This window comes from Mus caroli, chromosome 3 (assembly GCF_900094665.2).
Source record: "Mus caroli chromosome 3, CAROLI_EIJ_v1.1, whole genome shotgun sequence".
In the NCBI taxonomy this organism is placed as follows: domain Eukaryota; kingdom Metazoa; phylum Chordata; class Mammalia; order Rodentia; family Muridae; genus Mus; species Mus caroli.
In genome coordinates, this window is record NC_034572.1 from 56,937,302 (window position 1) to 56,960,267 (window position 22,966).

A 22,966-nucleotide genomic window follows, 5' to 3' on the forward strand; every position below is an offset into this window, starting at 1 on the left:
CTGCTTATCACTTTGCCCTGTCAGGCTACAAGTTGTTAAGACACTTTCTGATTCAGAGCTACTGTTTTGTTCCAGGAGAAAAAGGTGAAGATCACGTGCTCCTCACCTCACAGATGCTCATGTTTGCACTCTGCTCTCTCACGTGCTTATGCATGCATAGACAGACAGGCAAACAGACAGACAGACAGACAGACAGACAGACAGACAGACACACACACACACACATCCATAACATTTCTGTTGCTGAAAAGACAAGTTCTTTTAGAAGTTGTTTCAAATAAAGAAATCTCTAGAGAAAATCTTAGACTGAAGAAAGGATTACAGGAGACTGAGCAGAGTAGAGTAGGTGGCGAAAAGAAAGACAGGAAGAAATGTGCTGAGAAAAGGAGAGTGTCCTAGTAGCAATTCTACAGTCACTTGAAGTGATGTGGAAAGTTCAAAGCTGAGCACAGAAATTCTTGAGCGTTTGAGAAGTAGGTAAGATGCTTACTGTAAATGAAAGGAGATTCTAATGTTCTCCCAATGTGGGGCAACTTTCTGGCAAGCGAACTTTAGGAACTAGAAAGGAAACCATACTGAGGGAAACTTTTGGATCCGAGCATCTGTGATTTTGTAATACATATAAAGTAATGTTTACAGTGCTTCCTTTTACTTGCTTATATGTGAGTGCACAATGTTGGCCAGACCTCAATAAAACAAACACTACTCAACAAATAACAAGTTAAGGCAAGGCTGAAAATTATAGCATAATAGTGTGTCATTTATCATTTATTTAATACTTAACAGTGTGAAAAACTTAGAGAGACAGAGTTTGCGTGTGGCTCTGTAGATTTCTGTATGTAATTCTAAGTTCGGTAATAGACACCTTTTGCACTGTAACCTTCCTAACTGAAGAGATTTCCCCAAGTTTTACGTTTTAAATCAAAGCTTCCTGATCTCATCATTGCTGACATTGTGGGATGGGTAATTCTTCACAGAGAGTGCTGGCATTATAAAATGCTCAACAGCACTCCCAGTTTCTAGACACTAGATGCTCAACAGCAAGCTCTGCTATTCCACTGCAACAACCAAAAAGCAAAAGTCTTCATATATTATTAAATTTCCTTTAAAGGCAGTTGAATAACTTCGGTAGGATAGCACTGTTTTAAATACCCTGAAGTCATCAGTCTTTTCATTTTGTGAGTAAAATAACCACCATCCTATCTGATTCCATATATATTCCTTATACATCACTTTATATAGTAACAAGGCCTTCTAAAAGGTGGGGTGGGTAGGTATGGCTAAACTAAAGAGTTTGAAATGGAAAGGTAGCCCACTGTACTTATAAGGGTTCTTATAAGGTAAAGAGAGCAGAGCATCTGTGCCACCACACAAGCAGAGGAAACAGAGACCTCAGCGTTAGAGCCACAGTGTTACCACTGGAGTCTAGAAAGCAGAATGAGTGTCCCAGAGCATGCAGAAGAAACCTAGTTCCTCTGATCCTTTGTAGACTTCTGACATCTAGGACTGTAAAATAATATGTCTGAGGAATGTACTATTATATCTCCTTCTTACAGTGAACTAATGTGGGCTAGGACTCCAACCCAGGCAACATGGCTCCAGAGTCTGTACTCATAACTATTCTCTATATTGTTTTTCAGAGGATATCAAGAGTGTTTGAAACTTTCAAAACTCTACACTTGTGTAACAATTTAGATGCATAGGTGCTTTCTCTTTTGCAAGTATTTGGGGTTAATAAATGTAAGATGATGAAGGAAGATGGAATCTAGATGGAGAAATGTTTAAATATCTCTTAGACCCCATCATAACACAGAAAAATCCAGATGAACGCTGGTATCTGTATTAGTCTATTTGGCATCATTATAATGAAATATCTGAGTCAGAGTTACTTTATAAAGTACAGCACTTTATCTGGCTAGCAGTTCTTGTGGTTCAATTGATGCCTTCATGTGTGCCAACTACTAAGGTATCTGGGGAGATAAAAGGAACACACATATAAGTGTACTCTGGCATCTTTCTTTTTCTTATAAAGTCATCATAGAGGCTTCATCCTCTTGGACAGATGAAATCCCAATCCCCTTCTTATAAAGGTCTAATTTCTAGACACCATAGCTCAGTTTAAGGGAATTAATTTCAGTACATGCACCTCTGAAGGATACATCCATGTGCCAAACAGGAGGATCCAAAGAAGCAATTGTTAACAGAGTGACCATAAACTATACAGAATCTAGAGAATCCAGGTCAAGACAGAAAAGCTATGGAGTTCAGAAGAGAGAACTGTTCTGTCTACAGTTTATACACTGAAAAATTTCCAGAGAACCCTGAGCAAAAGGCCTGGAGAGCATGGAGACTTGGATGGAGCAAGAGGGAAGATAGACTATAATCTGGGACTTTCTTTTACTTTATTTCTGTCCATACCAAGCAAACTTTGATGAGTATTTAATTAACAACACTAGGAAAGGGGATGCTCTGTCCACTTGAAATATTTATCACAGAGAGATAATGAATTCACATTCTGATTTAATTATCATTTTTGTATGCCTTGACCTACAACCTTGAAGCAAAATGAGTATTCCAATATGTGGTCATTTTTATAAATGCCAGATGGTGGTAGTGCCCCAGGTGAAGTACCTTAGCACTAATTCACCTCTGGCAGCAACAGGGCATCTCTGTTCCCTAAAGACCTTAGTCTCTGCCATCTGCCCATTATCACAATAAATACTCCATGCAGAGAAATGGGGAAGTATACAAATACAGGAAGGACTGTAAGCCGAGTCTTAGAGTTTGCAAGCCTTATACCAAGCTTCTAGAGCAGATGAGGCTGTTTTCCTATATGTTGGAAAAAATCATCAAGCAGTTAAGTGCACAGACCGTGCCTTGGAGAAAGGACCACTAAAGCAGGCCTTTGTTGGTTTCAGTGTACCATGCAGAAACTTACTTCCAGGGACTTCCTTGATTTATATAGTACTGAAGGCAAAATGTCTCCAGTCAAAATTAACAAATTAATATCTATCATTCAAATCCTTTTTAAGAAAGGGAGCCAATCCCCCCTACCCCCGCAACACTTATTCTTATCATCTGTGAAAAAGTTAAAACACTAGTGTACCATAACTTTTTATGTGTGGCTGAGAGATAAAAATATAGATAAGTTAAATTAATCATTAATTAGTGTTTAGTACCTGGTAGGTTTTCTGAGACTTCAAATGTCAACGTTAAGGCTGTAAAGATCATGTATTTATAAATATGCTGAATGTAAACTGTAGTCAATGATTTTTTGAGGGCCCTGGTTTTATAAACACTGAGGAGTTTATAAACATGGACACAACCATGTGCTGTTGAAGGAAGGGTCCTGCTTTGTCCTGCACAGCAAAAGGTAGCCTGATGATTTTACCAAACTTTCTGCCTAATTGTGATATCAGGGTGATAAAATTAATATGTTATATGAGAGAAGTTGAAAATATAACATTAAAAAGAATCAAAAGAAGAAAATTTCCCAACTTAAGTTCTGAAAATTGTCATTCTTTAAAACCATATAGCAAAGGAGAAGGGGAGGAAGTTGCTGGTATATTTATTCTGATTCTTAGACTGATTGAAATCTGAACCCTCATATTCTCTCTCTTTTAAAACAACCTTTCATCACACCTATTAAAGGAATTCTCCAGAAAAGGAGAATAAACACCTTCTCCAAGTGTGAGAAAGAAACCCGTATATGAGAAGCAATTCTCATATTATGAGAATTGACTCACAAGATTAACTACCCAGTTTTCACTGCAAAACATTAGCTAGAAAGTATACTTTGAATGGTTCTTATTGCATGGCCAGCCATGTGCAGAGCATTGATACTTCAAACAATGATGAGGTCACTATACAACATAAACATGTGTACATCCTGCAGGACCGCGTTGCTCTGTCACCTCATAGACATCTTCGTTTGTGTGAATATGCTGTACAATGTCTTCTAAAGTCATTTCAGTGCATATCTTGGAATGAGCCCATCACTGAGTCCATCATTACGTGACTGCATTAGGAGAATATTAGTCTCTGGAAACCCAACCAAGGAGTTCAAGTTTTTCAAGATTGGGTACTGGAAGCATGGTGGTCATTTCCTGAGATTTAACTTACAGAGATATGTGACCATCTATGCCAATGACCTGATGCACAGCAGACTGGTAGGCTCACATAGAGCACCCACCAGGGAACAGATATCAGGGATTATCCTCTGGAGACAGGTATGATGCAAAAGGCCTTTTCTCAGCTTGACTGATAGAAGTCAGCCAGAACCTGTAATTATAGGCCTCTTTGTACTAATTAGATTCTTTAATATTTTTCCTAGCCCAAACTTTTCTTTCTAATCAAACAAATAGAAATATATTTTACACATCTCTGAAATGCCACTATCTCTGTTTTGATAGAAACCTAGATATTTTTAGGAAGAAGTAATCTTATTTGAGGAACTTCCTCCATCAGATTGGCCTGTGGTCGTGTCTGTATTTTGATTGTTGATCACTGTGAGAGGGCTCGATCTACAATCTACTGTGGGCAGGTGGGCCTGAGCCATTTAAGAAACATAACTGAGCAAAGGTAGGGAAGCAAGGCAGAAAACAGCATCCCCTCATGTTACTCAGGTTTCTGCTTTGAGCTCCTGCCCTGGCTTCCCTCCATGATGGACTGTAAGTTGTAAGCCAAATAAGTAAGCCCTTTCTTTCCCAAGTTAGTTGTAGTCCTTGTTTTTATCAAAGCAACATAAATCAAACTAGGAGACCCATTTGATTATTCATTGATACATAATTTAAGAATAATACCAATTAATAATCGGATGAAAAGAATCAATTCCAGCAAGAGATATGTGTAGGAAAAGTTTGCAAACTTCATTTTAAAAGCGTCATGAATAATTGAAGCTCAGTCATCTGATAGCTTCCTGCCTTCTTTTTCCACAAAGAAACTTTTAGCGTCAGAGAGCTAGTATGTAAGTTCTGGCCACATCCTGTGTTATTGGTGGGTGATCTTAATTAAGTCATTTTAGGTTTGCTGCATTTCATTTTCCTTATCTGCAAAACTGGAATTAGAAAGGCCTCGTTTTACAGCTTTAGAGCAAAGACAAGTGACAGCTCATTTCATACTGCTCATCTTCCAGGGGAGCCGCACCATGGGTATAAGCTTAGGTATATTCTATTTACCATCTTATTTCAGATATATAACAAATGTGACATTTAAATATTTTCATTGAAAATCAAATAAAACTATTTTTAAATAAATGTTATGACAGTAGAAACACATATTCAACAACAAACTCACATAAAACCCCAGAGAAAAAAAGAGAGACTAATTTTGGATACTGTTAAAGATGTTTTATCCTTTCTTGATATTTTCTTTGCTGGCCATAGTCTTACTTACATAGGGGAGGACAGTGTACACATTGGCCAGGTTAAAATGAGCTCACCCAGAAATGAGCACTGAAATCCTTCTTCTGTAAAAGAAAAAGGAAGAAAAAAATAACCCAAAAGAGCCTCCCAGTGGCCATCCTCATTAGGAAACCCAGCTATTTTGTGCTTATCCATGCTGGACCTTAAGACTCATTCTTCCTTCACCTCTAATTAAAGTTTAAAAGTAAGTGATGCAGACAGCTGAAGCAGTAGGACAATGACTGAATCCATTTTTTGAGTATGGTGTTTGTACAAGGCATATCAGCATCAGCTGGGAACTTTCAGAAATGCTCATACCCAAGCCTTACTGAATTTGCAGTTGTGATTTTAGCATATTCTATGCCAAGAAGTCTGCAAAGCAATAAAGAAGTCATGATTTCCAACTACTACAGCACCTTAGTGGAATAATTTGAGAAGCTTTTAAGACATGCCCATATAGACACAATACTGTCTTTCCAGTTTAGTGTTTTTTTCTGTTAGGAGGAAAAGCAACTTACATAGATATTACATACATAGATACATAGATATTAGTGCACATAGGAATTCCCTAGACATCTGTACTTTTCAAAGAAGATACATCCTATTATGTTATTAATATGAAGGTAAAAATTTACCTAGAGCAGGGAATAGATTTTCATTGAGGAAGAGCTTGATAAGACCAGCAAAGTCAAAGTCATATGGAGGGCTAACACAGCAGAGTATGATGGGGAATATGGCAAGACTGTGGCACTGTGAGGATGCATGTAAGACTACATTAGAAAGGATGTGTATGAGGAGCTGAGATGGTGACAAATGGGGAAGTGTTGAATGTAGACATTGACAAGTGAGGTGAGCATCAACCGTGTTGTGTAATCTGTAGTGAGGTGAGCATCATCTGTGCTGTGTAATCCATTTTAAAGTAGTTAGAATTCCTTTCTACAGCAATGGAAAATCGGAGAAGGATAAGTTTAAACAAGACATTCGATGTGACCCTGGATGCTGCAGGATCACTGTATATTTTATTATAAGAGAAGAATGGCTAGGGAAAGGAACTAAGCCTCTTGTACTGATCTCGATGAGGATTATGGTTGCCTCGTTTTGAGATTACTATATTCACATATATTAATGCATAAAATTGGGCATTTTTGTAGAGTTCATTAGACATAGTGTTCAGATGAACAGGTGACGTAGTAAAAAAGAAGTAAAAAAAATGTTATGTAAGCATTTGACTTGGAAGACTGGATAATAGGTAAAACCACCCACCAAGCCAACATACCCAAGGAAGAATGTATAAATAGGTAGGGCAGACTGTAGGCAAGAATTTGCCTTGAGGCCATTTAAATTTGAGGTACTTGTATTTTGTTTGTGTAGTGAGTTTCAAGGATGTTGGGGCTGCAGATAAAGTCATTAGCCCATGGGTAATATGGTTGAGATTCCAGGAAGGAGATAGCCCAGAATGACATCGTATAAAGCAACATGTTTGGAAATGAAAAGAAACTCTTTCAAAAGAAACTGAAAATTCAGTAATGAAGCCATTCAGGTGAGAAGTCACTCAAGCAAATGGAAATGCAGATGTCAAAATTGAAGTGACTACAAAATAGGATTAAACACAGCTGAGAGCCAGAGTAGGATAATACAAAAACAGAGAGAATGAAGTCAGGGATCCTGGTGGAAGATGCAGAAATGGTGATCTCTATAGGCAAGCAAAAGTGTTTTGGGGGTAACATGGCCAGCAGACCTCTTAGACAGGAGTCTTCTCTTCCTCTGTTCTTCCTCTCTTACTGGATGTTGGAGTCAATGATGGTTCGAATGAGTGCACACATGGAGCTGGAAGCATAGGAAACTGAGTGATCACCACTTCACAGTTTTGTATATAGAGGATAAATCTGTTCTCACAGCAAGCTGTCATGAATGTAAGGTGAGTAGAACCCTAGAAAAGGCAGACAATCACATCAGGATGCTGAGAAAACAAGATAATGTGGAGTAAAGGTGACAGACAGTTGGGAGTGTTCAGAGATGCAAGAAATCCTTAGCTGGATCATAGCAGTGGTTCACACATCCCCAATGCCACCTGCAAAGACAGGTGTGGACAAGCAGACTTCGAGGAGGGTGCCAAAGCCTTTAATAAGCAGAGATGAATGTCTCAGGAGTCAGGAGATGACAGATAAAGCAGGTGAGGCTGGGATGATTGAATGGCAGGAACCTTAATAAGTGCTGTAGTGTGCTGACTCAGATTGGGCACAGTGATAATAGAATGCTAGTTTTGCCTGTTGACACTGAGTACTGAGTAGGGTAGAGCACAGACAGGAGAGCTCCATGGGAAGCATTTTGCTTAAGCCAGAGAACTAGAAAGAGCCTTCTAGGCACAGACTTTAAAGCTTCACGTCCTCATATCTTCTTGGAGAAGCTGCCTCCAGAAATGCTTTCCTGATTCTCTTTTCTCTCTTGGGCCAGACCTTCGTCCATCTAGGAGTGGGTTTGTGGGTGCCACTTTTCTGAAGGGAGGGAAACTTTAGCTGATTGAGATTGGGGTTGGAGAATCACAGGACGGGCCACGTGATCTGTTCACGCAGATTAGGAGTTTGGTTCACATGTTGCTGCAGTAGGTAATGATATCTCTCAAAAGCATAAACAGCATGTCCAGGGAGGATGCTGGCAGGCCTACTGCGTGGCATATTGTTATGGGACTCTGTGATAATAGAATTATTAATGATTCATATAAATGTATCTTTCTATGCTCCAGATAAAAGTTCAAAATTAATCAGAAAGTTATTAAAGTGTTTGTTTAAACATTTCTCAGAGGCATGATCATTCTTCAGAATTTAAAAAACAAACAGTTGTTGCATTTCAGAAGTCTGATTGCTTCCCTCCATTCTCCACCCCAGGAGTCTGATTACAGTATTTTAGCCATGAAGGTAATGAAGGGGTCAGAGTCACTGTGCTGGCTAGATGATCAGGAAGCCGGCTGAAATGAATTATCAGGGAACGACTAGCAAACACCATCATTTCCTTGTTCTTTGTGGCTGGATAAAACCCCATTGTATTTCTGTATCCAGGCCTCTCTTGGTGGAAACCTAGGCTGATTCCTGTATTGGCTATTGTAAATGGTACTTTGCTACATATGGGTGTTCAGGTTTCAATGTCCAGTGCTAATTTAAGTCCATCAGGATATATTTTCAGGCCTGGCATACCTGAAACATATGATACTTATGTTTTTTAGTGTTTTAGGACATCTAGGATAATTGTCATTGTGTTTGTGCTGATTTACACCCCCTTCAGCACTGGATGCAATACTGGAAAAGTCTTTTTTCCTGGATTCTCACCAGCATTTTCTTTTTAAATAATGGTTACCCTGATTCTTCCATTAGACCCCTTGAGCTTCATTCACTGTTTGACTGTGAGTGTCTGTATATGTCTTAGTCAGCTGCTGAGTAGAGCCTTTCAGAGAACAGTTATGCCAGGATCCTCTCTGCAAGCATAACGGAGTACCATGAATACTGTTAGGGATTGGGTTGGGGCTTGCCCGTGTGATGGGTCTCAGGTTGGGCCAGTGATTGGTTGGCAGTTCCCTCCATCTCTGCTCTATCTTTGTCCCTGTGTATCTGGTAGGCAGAATCCTAAGAGGATAGGGACTCCATAGGAAGACCAAAAGAGTCAACTAACTTGGACCCTTAGGGCTCTCAGGAACTGAACCACCAAACAAAGAGTGATCATGGACTGGGTCTAGCCCCTGACTCCACTCACAGGTAGAAGATATGCAGGTTGGTCTTCATGCAAGACCCCCAACAACTAGAGTGTGGCTGTTCCTGAATTTGTTGCCGGCTTGTGGATCCCATTCCCCTAACTGGGCCATCTTATCTGGCCTCAGTGAAAGAGGATGCCCCTTTGGCAGTGTTAGGCAGTGATTAATGTTCTGGGGGAGGAGGGATGATCCTCAGGAGGGCTCCCCTTCTCAGAGGAGAAGGGGTGGGGCGGAGCTTCAGCGAGGGTGGCAAGAGAATGGGGATTGACATTGGGATGGAAAGTGAATTAATTAATTTAAAAATAATAATAGCCATCCTGATGGAAAGAGATGGAGTCTCAATGTCCTTTTGAATTGGAGCTGCTTGCAGCTACGAGATAAGGATTTTATATATTTATTGGCCATTTGTACTTTACTTTTTGAGAACTGTTTGTCTGGTTCTTTTATTTATTAGATTGTTTTGTTGAGTTCTTTATAGTTTAAGATATCAATTTTCTGTCAGATGTATACCTGGCAAAGATTTCCCCCCTGCCGTAAGCTGTCCCCACGCAGTCGTTGCTTCTGTTCTTCAGAGGCTTCCTTGGTCACATAATCCCATTTGTAAATTATTGGAATTATTCTCTGAGCTACTGAAGTTCTTTCTCGAAAGTCATTGTCTGTGCCTTATCTTAGTGTTTCCCTTTAACAACTTCAGACTAGCAGGCCTTACAATAAGGTCTTTGGCCCACTATGAGCTAACTTTTGGGCAGTGTGAAAGAGAGGATCTAGCTGTTTTTATTCTTCTCTGTGAACTATTTGTTGATTTATCTGTTTCCCAATGCATATTTTGGGCACCTTTGTTAACAGCTGGGTAATTGTAGCTGTGTGGATTTTTGTAGCCAGGTGGTCTATCCCATTCAATTAGTCTGTATGTCTGTCTCTGTGCTAGTGCTATGCTGGTTTTGTGACTGTCACTCTGTTATTAAATGAGTTTATGTTTTTGTGACATTGTAAAACCTCTAGCACTGTTCATTTTTGCTCAGGATTGCTTCAGCTGTTCAAAGTTTTTGGATTTTTTTCCCATTTCTGTGATGACTAACCTTAATTTTGATGGGGGTGACACTGACTCTGTAACTCTTCTGGTAATATAGCCATTTCATGAGTAAATTCTGGGAATTAGATTAATTCTAATCCATGAGAATAGAATACTAAGCCCAGAAGCAACCGTAAGTGATGGATAGCCCTGTAGTAATCAATTGAAATCAATCACTTCCTTTAACCTCAAAAGTTTTCGGCAAACAAAGGAACACTTAGCACAGTACATACCAAGACACTCATTTCATAAATAAGCATAGTGGGACTACAAATTGGCTTTTGGGCAGTAAAGAAAAATAGAGGAGACAGAAGTAAGTAAAGGGGGGAAACAGTAAGGACAGGGAGAAGTGGGGTCGCTCCAGCCAAAGAAAGAGGAAGAAGAGAAAGTGGCAAATTCACATCCGACAAGCGGAAACATTCCTTGCAGTAGGACACCAAGGCAGAGAGGCCACAACCCCAAGCCCACCTATACTACTGAGAGTGCTTGTATTCTCAAGAATACAAAACAGAAGGGAAGAGAACACAGTGCAGGACCAAGGCAGGACAAAGCTGGCCTACAAAATTAGATATGAAGGAAGGAGACCATAAAAGCGAAAGAAGGAGAAATAGACTAAAATTGTATATCCTACACGTATACCTGGGGAACGATAAAGTAAGATAGAAATTTTAAAAATTGAATTAAAAATAGCAAAACATAAAATGTATAAGGAGATGAAGAGGACTGATGTCCTGTCCCTCAGGAATGCCACTTGGATCACTGGCATTCAGGGATCCGGGTGCAGAGCCTGGGTATATGTACACTTTCCCTGGCCTGGGTGGAGATGCAGTCTCTTTTTGCCTACTCTAGTGGTATGGAATTCAGCTCTTTGCCACCTTACTTTTCCTTCTCTGGCTATCTAGATGTCTGTCTTCCACTGAAGGAAGAACCTTTGCAATGCTTTTCTGTGTTGATCTTTGTGTTTGTCCTACAACCAGAGTGTGTGGGCCATGGACTTGTCAGAGGAAGTTACATCCCTAGGTGCCTTTCATTCCCTCGGTTCCAAATGCAGCTATCAGCAAGCTTTATACTGTGTGTCTTAGACCTTGGCACCTCTAAGTCCTTGCTCTCATTTGTCACTCTTCTAAGGAGCCACTCTATGGCCCAGACCAGATTCCCACTGTGTAGAGCATTGCACAGCTCAGAGTCAAAAGATTTCCCTCTTGCTAGAGCAAATGGAATTCTTACAGAACTCTCAAATTGCCAAAGACTTATAATCAGACCTGTGATCAAGTCATTACTTACAGATATTTCCCATAAGATCTGTTAAGTTCTTTGGCTTAATTTTCTGGTATAATGAATTTAATCAGATGAAATTTAGATGCCTTTTCTACCTTCAATATTCTGAAGTGAAATGAGCTCATTATTCCAAAAACACATGTATAGAGGAATTAAAAAATTATCTTAACTGAAAGCCAAAAATCAAAATAGTAACAATATGTGTGACTGAAAGATATATTTTCATTATATTTCCTTGACTCTAATAATGTAATATACACATAGCTGTGAATTTCTGAAAACAGTGTACATCATATTCTGGAGCAACTCTCTGACAGTATGTTGAGGAGAAATGACACAAGCTAAACCTTGAAAGCCAGAATAATAAACGTACCCATTTTAAAAGTACCTGTTGTGAAACTGTATACTACACACCAACTAAGGTTAAGAATACAAAGTCATAGAAAACAAGTGGAGAGATGTGGAAAACTGACATTATGGCGATACTCCACGAGGGGCCTAAGGGCAAGCTCAGCCTCATTCCAGCCTGGAACTCATTGGGTCCAAGGTCAGTGACTCAGTGACTCCATATCCAGTCAGCCTTGTGCCTGGTCTGCCTTTGACCTCTGCTCCCATCCATGAGTTCTAGTCTAGTCTCTTGAGGTCTTCACTCCTGACTCATTCCCCAGTTCTGGCCAGTGAATTTCTGCTGTCTTTCTGATCCGAGAGACTGAATCTAGCTGGATTCCTCACCTCGTAACCTTTCCGCAGAAGCTGAAGAGCTGCAGGCTCCTTAGAGCTCCACACCTGTTGCTGGTTTGCCACTTACTTCCAGCTGCCCTTGGCTCGCTCTGTGACCTGCTTCTTCCTGTTGCTCTTAGCAAGGAGTTTCTTCCAGGTTTGATCACGTACAATATATCTAAACCAGTATTCTGTCTCACTGGACTGCTCTGACACAATCTCCCGAGCCCCATTTATATAAATGGCAAACATGTAATAAAGCGAACTGTTCCTTCCTCGGAAGGATCGGTTTCTCTGCAATCTAGGAGAGAAAGCGGAAGGTCTTACCAGTCTATCAGCTACCTGCTACTACATCTATGAATTTTAAAGCCTCAAAGAAAAGAGGAATCCATTTTGCCTTATTTAATAAACAAAAATCCAATTATGTAAAAAAGTTCAAAAATTTCAGATAGTGCCTATTTAACTAAGTGAACACATAAAAGTCATTTTCAATTTGACATCTTTTATTTATGTGTGGGTTTTGGTTTATAAACAGCAGATGGAGATAAGTTAACTGAGAACAAAGGATCTTTTTTGGAGTATCTATTATGGACTAGTTTTTATTGTACAGGGTGGTGGGATTCAAATCTTTATTCTGAGTGTTCTTAGAGTTACCAATGTTTTAATATTTTTTGGGTCACCTCAAGACACATTCTGAGTTATTTCTCAGATATCGTGAATGCTGTACCAGGAAGAGAACTTCTTCAGTACCAGAGTACATTATATACTTCACCCAGAAGTTTAAGTTGAACAACGTGTGGTTTGCACTTACAAAAATGGAAATTTAATAATTTTGATCTTACTCATCATCCTGTTTTCAGCAACTAACAAGGTACATGGCACAGAATTATTAGAACTTCGTGCAATACGTGCACGTGTTCCCTGATGCCTTATCATAAAGTCCCCAGCCATTCACCTGTGCTAGGTCATTTGTCAGGGCACCTGATAGGCAAAGTTGGACAGGGGAGGGGTATTGTCAGTCTCCTGTAGTCCTGTCTGAAAATCAGGTTTCTTAGTTCTGCACAAACCTGTAAAGGTTGCACGTTTCTGCCTGATGCATCTCCTTTGCTAGTAGTTATCTCTTTTCCCTCTCATTTCATTTGCCTTGCTAACTCTTCCTCTTAAGCTAGACTTGGGCCAATGAGGAAACAATTTCAGTAGTCATGCATCCTTCTGGGCCCACAATTTTTCTATTGTAGGGAGAGTTTTCACCTAAGCATTTACATGGAGAAGAACTGCCATTTTCTAGGCCCAAAGCCTCCACCAGCCTAGGTTTCTCTCTTCTGTGCCAGTTTGCTCTGCCCCCATGATTCTCAATGTGATTTCTGTTCTCTTTAATCTAAACTCCTGAGTTCTCACTTGGGATGCCCTAATATAGCTAAGCATGGCTGCTCTCAATACCCACAGTCCTCTATCCTTGTCTGCCTTATTCATAAAATGCCAATTCAAATTCCTCCTTCATATACATAAACATCTATCTCGTTTCCAGGAGCACATTACAAGCAACTAACCTTAGGTGACATATAAAGTAGGGATTTTCTTGTCACTTGATCACTGGGTAAGTTAGAGAATTGGAAATGAGCCCCAAGCCTAACCAAAGAACCCTTCATAGCTGCATGACAGACAGTGTATTACAGTTCCCTTCACTTGCAATATAAAGAAAATGGTCTTGTTTAAGATGAAAGCCTGCAGGTCTCTGACCTTTGGGACTGCATCTGTTCCCTCCAAGGTTTATTTGATGACAAATAATATTGGGTCAATGATGCATTGATACTAGCAAAGGAGATGCATCAGTCAAAAATTTTGGTGAAATAAAATGAAAAGTTTCAGAGTGTGTCCACTATTCCTGAGGAGCAAGCAACCTTTCCTTTGGAGAAGGCAAATCATTTAGAATAATCCTCTAGGTCTTCTCTAAGAGAAAGGGACTATTTACTAAGTTAAAATAAGAATGTGTGGAGTTAAACAGTCTTATGTTACCTCAGTTCTTGGCTTATTAATAGATAGGCAGTTTAATAGCACTCACTAGGGAAGAACCATTTTACCTTTTTGACAGCATTCCAGAAGCATCGTGACCTAGCCTGACCTCTCTTTGTACCACTCCCTAGCAAAAACTGATGCAAGAGCAGGCTGCTTTGAGCTCCTCTTGGTAATTGCATATCACTGAAGTCTGTTGGTCATTTTGACCAACACGTGATTCAAAATAACCTGTTTTAAACAGGAGGTACATGGATGGGTCTAGGAACTTGGGATCTAACCCAAGTGTTACCAAGGGAACAGTGAAGACTTTTCATGACCTTTCACAGTGTTAGTGTTTAAAAAGGAACATTGTTATTCATTATCATTATAAGCAAACTTGGTAACTTAGTTTAAGTGATATATCATGTAAATGACAGTATTATCCATAATAGCTTTTTGCCAGCAGTCTTTTAGGATTCAAAATGCAAATTACACCTGGAAAAGCAAAACTATTTTTAGACTCATGGCACTTCAAGTTAAGTGTAACGCCGTCACACTGCTTTTCGTTATCATCAGCATGCATTTTGGTTGGGAATTTTGATGGAATTCCTAGAGAAAAATTACTGTTGGCCATCTCTTGGCTGTGAGCCAGTCATCGAAATGGACTATGAGATAACCCTAAGTATTTTCATTTATTTGGGGGACAACCAACAACAGATTATCATTGTAGGACCATTAGAATTGAATGTACTGAAATCCAGGGCTAAATGAGGTGAAAAACTGCATCTAACTATTCATATATAAGGAGAAAATAAACTCATCTGAGTGTTTAGCTAAGTAACATCGCTTGGATTTTCTTCCTCCCTCTATAATCCTCTATAGGGCTCTTGAGGTATGTGTGTGTGTGTGTGTGTGTGTGTGTGTGTGTATGCACTCATGCATTTTATCTGGACTTACCACAGAAAAACAGCATATGGAAAACATTAGCTTCAAATTAGACTGACAGTCCATCTCAATTCACCTTTGTGGCATTGGGCATATAGCCCCTCTGTGCATAGATTTCTTTTAAATTAGAGGTATATTAGCTACTTAAATACAGATTGTGGGTCTGATCCATTTTTTCATTTACAAGTGGTATGATTGGGAATGCAAATAACATATCCAGAATGTTTGTTTCTATATGACAATGATAACAAACTATATTTACTGTAAAAATCTAAATGAATACAAACTTCAAAGTTTCTGTGAAAGTGCTTGGTGAACATTGGCTACTATTATGATTTCATTTAAATGTTGTTGAAGTCCCTCTAATTCTCCTTTTGTCTGTAATTTTGATGGTGTATGAATTCCAGCTTGTGCCTGTGTGTATGTACACGAGAGCATGTATAGGTGTTCATACCCGTATTGATATAGTTAGTCTTCATTATCGATTTTGCCGGGTTTAGAATTACCAGTTGAGAGGTTAAGGCACAGCTCTGGGTATCTGTTGGGAGGTGTTTCCAATGAGGAGAAACTCAGGGGGAAGACCTGCCTAGAATGTGGAGTGCCTCATCCTCAGATGGGCTAGGTTCCCAGACAAAATACAAGGTGAAAAAAAGAAGCCAGAGAGGTCATCTTCTTCTCTCAGCTTCTGCTCCACTGTGCTATGAACTGAACTGTTCTGCCATGCCTTCCCTACCATACCAGGCTCAGTCTCCTGAAATCACTCAAAACAAATCCTGTCTCTTTAGCAATGTCTCTCAGGTATTTTGGTCACAGCATGAAGGGTAACTCATACTCAGCTTATGCACTGGATATGAATTAGTCAGTATCTGAGAACTTTATGACCGTTTAACTTACACTTCTTTTCTTTTTCATTTATAGTGATGTAAAATGAATAAGTCTTCTTTAGAACTTATACTTTGAATGTTGGTCTCTTCTCAGGTTAGTGATAGCTCGATAGCTCGTCTGACACTTACCCAAAATGCTGGTCAGCAGCATCAAGTTCCCAGGCAGCCATGTGATCACAGCTCTGACTAAGCTACCATGCTACATAGCTTGGATGTATTAAATGTGTTTGCTACATAATTATATTTCCATGTCTGATGAATTTATCAGGATCCACTTCTATTATAAGTTACAGAGCATCTGTATATGAAGTATAGCTATAGACTAATTACTCTTCAAGGCAGGGCATCAAAAATAGATCTCGTTCTTGAGAGCACAGATGTACAAGGTAAATTGTACTGTGTACAAAGGCTTTCCACAGATCTTCCTCAGGGTTTGAATTGTGTGGCCGTGCTCAGTTTTTCTCTCTCAGAGTCTTCTGTATCCCAGGCTATCCTTGTCCTTGCTGTGCAGCTGTAGGTGAGCTTGACCTTCTAGTTCTCGTGGTCTGCCTATGTATTCTGAGATTGCAGACATGGGCCACCACAACAGCTTTAAGTGGTGCTAGAGATTCGGCCTAGGACTTTGGACATGCCGGGTAAGTACTACAACAACTAAGCGTTAGTGTCTCAGACCCAATGAAGACTTTTCTCCATGCTGACCAATTAAACAATTGTAAGTCTTAGCATTAGATTGCATGGGCTGGAGCATCAAGAGTGGCTCACAGAAGTATTTGAACTCAGAGATACACCAGTGTATAGTTTAATTCAGTACCTCCACATCCTTCAGTCTTTCTTCAGCCAAAGCAACACAAAAGCAATTTGGAGGCAGGGATTTTATTCATTACAAATTAGAAGCTGATTGTGAAAGAATCCACAGTGTGTGTAATGAAAGCTGTTTGGTTCTTATTGGTATTAGGGTCATTTTCTTTTCAGGAATGGTCCTCGAGATTCTAGTTTGCATGCTGTTGCTTTCTAAATGGCGATCACTTTCCATTTCCCTGTGCTTTCTGTGTTCCTTCCAAATGCTACAGTTTTGCCTTTACATTGGTTGAGGGAAAAGGTGGAGGTGCAGGGAAGGAACGGAGTCACCATTACCTTCAGAGTGTTGTCAACGGAGATTTCTTTTCCTTAGCGTAAGTTGCCTCATAAGTAATATGAGGATTATTTTCTATAAATAAGGCCCTTATTGATGGGGAAAAAGGTTTAGTCATAAATGAATGCCTTAAAGTTTTTACAGGAAGCATCTCCTGCTGGCTGTCTTAACTTTTCTTTGACCTCCTTTGGATACTTTTGGAGAATTCAGTTATTTTAAGATACTAAAGTCAAAATGATGTTTGGGACCAGGTATCAGAAGGCTTAGAGCAATTTGAAAAAAACAAGCTGAGCACATTTATTTTTATTTTTATTTTTTTTATTTTTTGCTTCTGTGCAATTCCCTAAACCCCTCTTCAGGGCAGAACAAGAATAGTCAATGGAGAAAATTTGTTACAGACTAAAGAGAGATGTCTATTTGGTGTATGTGTTATAAACAGATACCTGATCTAATTCATAATGACAGAAAGTTTTTTTAAATGACATAGTAATTGAGAAATAAATGTTGTATATACTAGGTGTTGTTTATGTTGCTCATTTCCTCATTTTCATAAATGTTTCCAAAAAAAAAATCCAATATCTTCACTATTTGGGAACTCCGTGTTTGATAATTTGCCTTGCCACTAAAATTTATTTTTAACCCCCAAATCAACAACTCAGCTTCATCACAGATATGCCTAGATGTGTGGAAAACAGAAGAATTTCCTATGTCTCTTCACACCCATCCTTACTGAGCCAAATGAGCAGACCATAACCAAGGGTCTTTGTCCAGGTCTTTAGTGCCATGTCAGGGGGCGAATGGTATATACTCAGTGAGTTCTGTGCATAGAAACACACAAATCAAGTGTAAGTTCGTCTCACCTGACTATGTTCTCTAAGACCTGACTATGTTCTCTAAGGTCTATGATTCATTCTACACAAATTCAATATTGGATCTTATGCATCAGAACCCCCATCAATAACAAGAATCACCCATATTTGCCTTGAAATTACAAAGGATTTTTTTCTCCATTCTTTTGGGAAAGAATTGATGACCTGCTAGGTAGGAATCGAGTTTAAAAAATGAATCTTATGAGGAAGTACTGCCGTGCTGTGTGCAGTATTCATCTGCTGCTACTACAATCATCCTGATTTTTGGCTTTCTTTCTCTCACTGACACTTGCTCCAGGAGCATGTGACAAATGTGGGGGTTGCTTTTAAAACTCGTGCATACATTCAGGACCAGAAGACTGTCATCTAGGAAATGTTCATATATAAACATTAAAATATTTGTCATTTCTAGTGCCCTAAATCCTAATTTTAATTAGCATACTATTAGTATTCTTAGAAAGCAGAGAACAGATAGAAAAGGAGAGGCCATGTGACATGGCATTCAAAGCTAGGCCAAAGACTGCCCTCACCTTTCATGCCATATTGGAGTTACAGTATCTCACTAGACAAGAGCTTAGCCATTGAGCCACATCCCTAGCACTTTCTCTTCTTAAGATAGGTGAAGCAGAGTCCCCAACATTCTGTCTTTTAACAGAAACCCCACCATATACAACCATGTCTGAAAGACTGCTAGAATGTTGTACCCAACTTTCTTCTGGATGGCCAAGCATCCTCCTGAGATGCCAACCAAAGTGTCTCTTGGCTGTTAATAAAGAGAGGTGATTCTTAACACAGCACAATTTGTGCTGCATAAAGTGCAAAGCCAGGCTGCTGTGTGAGGCATGGAGATACAAGAAGCCATGCTTGAGACACAGAGTGGGGGAGATGATGGAAGACAGAAAAAAAGCTTTTTCCTACTTTTCCTATCTAAGGTTGGGCTCTGCTAATCACATGGCCAACCTTCTGGGCCATGAAAAGCTTTCATTCATTCATTCATTCATTCATTCTCTCTCTCTCTCTCTCTCTCTTCCCCTCCACATCCCCCTTTCCCCCTCTTACTCTCCCTTTCCCTCTCTCTCACCCCTTCTCTAACATCTACTAGCTGCTACTGTTATGAAAATTACTTAATCATTTACAACTAAATAGCAGCAGAGCTTTCAAATTCAGAGCAAGTCTCTCTGACTTAAAGACCAAAATGTTTTCCTAGCTTATATTCCATCTCCAGGCCACATAATGCGCCCTCCGTAATGAATACAGTAATTAATGACTTCCCAGATGCTGGCTGAGCTTGTTTTTAAATTCCCCGAGTCAAACAAGTTGGGAGAATGTTACAAGAAGATTAGTTAGGGAAAAAAAATCGTGTGTCATTTATCAGCCCAGAACATTCAGAATTGTCACTTATAAGAAATAAGCTCATTATTAATGGAAGATTACTTTGCTTTTCTTTATGTGACTATTTTAAAAATTAACTTTTTCATTATTGCAAGGGTAACGAATGCATATTCATCTAATACAAATTGGGAAATAAAGATAAGCAAATAATACAAAATTAAACACACCCATACCCCCTCCTCATAGATATAACCATAATAAGTTTTATGGCCTCTATCCTCCTAGGCTTTCTGGGCTTTTACATAGGTCTTTTTCCATTGTAGCATTTTCCCCCCACTTTACACCAGCTCAACTACATTCTGTATCAATACATTTGCCTTTTTATGCTTACTGATTGAGGTAAATAATTTTGTTTGACTTTAAAACACAGTTGTTTATTCAGAAGTCAGAAACTGATGCTTAATGAGCCATCTGAAGAACAGGGGTATGGCTGTTTGTGGATACCCACAATTCAAAACACAGCACAAAACAGAAAGACAGTTGCAGCCGATTTGACAGTTGTGTATGTTTCCTGTGGCCCTTCTACCCACATAGCTACTGCTGACTTCAAAGAAAAGTCAGGACAGAGGAGGTCCAGAGGATAAGGTACAAAATGAGAGCCAGCCTATGTTAAGAGATTAAAGGGAAGTTCATCAAAGACATAGCTTAAAAGTGCTAGCTTGTGACTTGACTTGGCCTATGGCCCCCAAATATCCGACAGAAGAGAACTTTCTTTGAAGTGATCAGAAGCACTGATACTCAGAGACAACTCTGGTCAATGGGATTTACCAAGTAGCAGTGGATGGAGCTAGCCTATTCTCAGCTCTCTGCTTGTCTCTGAATGCTGTTTCTTAGGGCTAGTGAGGATTCTAAAATTAGAAAAGCAAAGCAAAGCAAAACAAAACAAAACACTCGCCTGAGAGTGAATATTAATCCATTTCCCTTAATGGGAATGTGCGAGAAGTTCACATGCACACAAGGACTGAAGTTTTTGGTCTCAGGAAATTTCAACTAACATTGTCATATTTATTCAAAGTGTTCGATGGAGTATGTGGTATTCTAAGTAAGCAATAAGATTTACCTACTACTCCCACTGTTCATTGTGCAAGTTCATTACTTCTTTACAACTTCTCAGTAGTCTGTACAGTCCTATGGTGTTCACATAAGTCAACCACTTCCTGAGAGAGAAGGAGTAGACTCCTTCCCAAATGTCAGCGGCGTTTACAACAACTGCTTTCAATTCTGAAAGCCACAAAAGCTCCAAAACTTGTGCTGAGTTTAGTTCTAGAAGCTCTTCAGTTAGTGTGTTAGAATCCACATTTCTGGGATTTTTCATCTACTTATAGGAGGTGTTGATTCACTTTCTCTTTAATCATATCTTGATTTTCTTCAAAGTACCAAAAATATTTTTCTTCTCTACCATTTTAAGGTTTTCTTACCTAGAATTCTTCCTGATGAGTCTTGAGTGAACAGTGTTTTGACTCCGTGAGAATACTACCTTCTTGGGAGAAATGGAATTTGTTCCAACATAAGCTCTCCTGGGGATTGTGGGGAATTTTTTTTTAAAGGTAGAAGATTTGAACTGGGCTTTTAAAAGACCTGGAATTCCAAAGGGTGAAAAAAAAAAAAAAAAAAAAAAGCAAAAGATATAGTAGCAGCAGACAACAGGGCTGGAACAATCAGGTCAAAGTTCCAGAAGCAGAAACCGGAGCTGCTTCCCAGCAGAAACTGCTTTGACTGGGCCAGATGATCCATGTGAGGAAGCTTCATGAGCTCCACCAGGTTAAACAATGCGATGGAATCCATGCGAGGTTTTGTTATTGTGCTTGTTTTGTTTTTGTTGTTTAATGAATGTAAAAGGCTGCATTGAAACCTTGGCTGGGAAACACAAAGCTGAAATGTTTTGAGAACATTTTTCTGCTTACAGAATACAGGGTGGACTACAGTGGATGGGGCTTGGGTCAAGGCTTGGGGGAAAGAACATGGCCTGTCATAGAATGAAGAGTTGACACAGAACAGATAGAATGGCGATGGAGACAGTTAAACAGGAACCGAGACGACTGGTGGGAGAGGAGGACTCAGACCTAGTAAATAATTGTACTCCATTAAAAGGAGTCAGTTGATGGGCGTACCAAAAGATTAATGACATCAGTAAAATACTTGGGCAGAGAGAACGTGTCCACAGTGAAAAACACAGAGAAGCTTCAGACCCTGAACACCAAACCCTGAGTGACACAGTAAGCTCAGAGGAGTTTAGAGAGAGGTGGTCTCCTTATAGATTGAAGTCACAAAACGTTAGGGAAGAAGTGCAATGGGTTCTAAGCCTTGAGTTGTAGAAACCGAAAAGAAACAGGGGGGATCCTAAATGTGGGATGAGAAGGGCAGAAGCAAAGGCTCAGTGCTGGGAATCATGAAAGTATTCAGACACATTGAGTAAGCTTGTCTTGGGGGAACCGGGGCAAATAAAAATCTAGATAGGGTAATGGGAAAAGGATGGCTTCAAGACCAAGCTAAAGAGTTTGTCATTTAACCCGAGAAATGACAAGCCACTGACATTTTGAGTAATGTTGTGGCTAGTGCCAAAGGGCCTGTAGGGGATGTAATCCGAAAAAAAGAGCAGGATGTCTAAGAGAAAGCAAGTGAAATGAATGAATCAGCAGGAAAGGAAGATGGAAGCTGGGTATACACAAGCATGGAAAAGAGGTATCAGAAAACACGCTAAGGGATTATAGTTAGCAAATGGGTGGAAGAAATACAGCTTACACGATAACTCAATCCCTAGAGTTTATGCTAATTATCATATATAGCATATACATCATATGTAGCACATATAGCATATATATATATAGCATAGAGGTGGGGAGATGACTGATTTGGGGTTAATTCAAAAGAGGGTTAAGAATTCTACATGAGGTATTCAGCAAGCAAACATCCAAAAGATGGTTAGAATTAGAGGATTGAAGCTCAGCTGCAGAACTAATTTTACCGTACCAAGATCAAAAAATCCACACAATTCAGGGATTGTTTGAAGTTATTCATTAATTAACTAATTAGTTAACCAATTGGTTCTGAAAGTGAGGTACTTTCAGAAGCTCACTTGAGTACATATACTCTGCTGATACAGATGAATTCTCAATGCTCCTTTGTTTATACCACAAAACAGTTCAGCTTACTATGAGAAAGAAAGCGTGAAGGAATGCAGGGGAGGAGCTCATGTGCTCTACTCCAAGTGTGGTGTAAATGAGCCTTGTGACTCACTCTAGTCTTCAGAATGTAAAAATGCATATTTTACCAGTTATAGAACCTAAAAGTATGTGTCTTACATACTGTAAATACCCTATGCTTTCACCACAGTTTCCAAAGACATAAGAGTGAACTTCAGTGCTCTCACAAGCTCACAACGGATAGATATTATAACAGACCCTACATAAAGAAATGCAAATTGAGCATGAATTTTAATTGCAAAACTTTGCAAAACTCCAGAGATAGCTCAGTGGGTAAAGGCTCCGCCTCACAAACCTGGGCACCTGTGTATACTCACACACACACACATAAA

The 22,966-nt window shown here is 39.5% G+C and overlaps 1 protein-coding gene across 3 annotated transcripts in view; it reads left to right on the forward strand.

Moving 5' to 3' along the window:
• Positions 1 to 22,966, forward strand: part of Mme (membrane metalloendopeptidase) — an 86,653-nt gene that overhangs the window by 8,028 nt on the left and 55,659 nt on the right. The window lies entirely within an intron of this gene.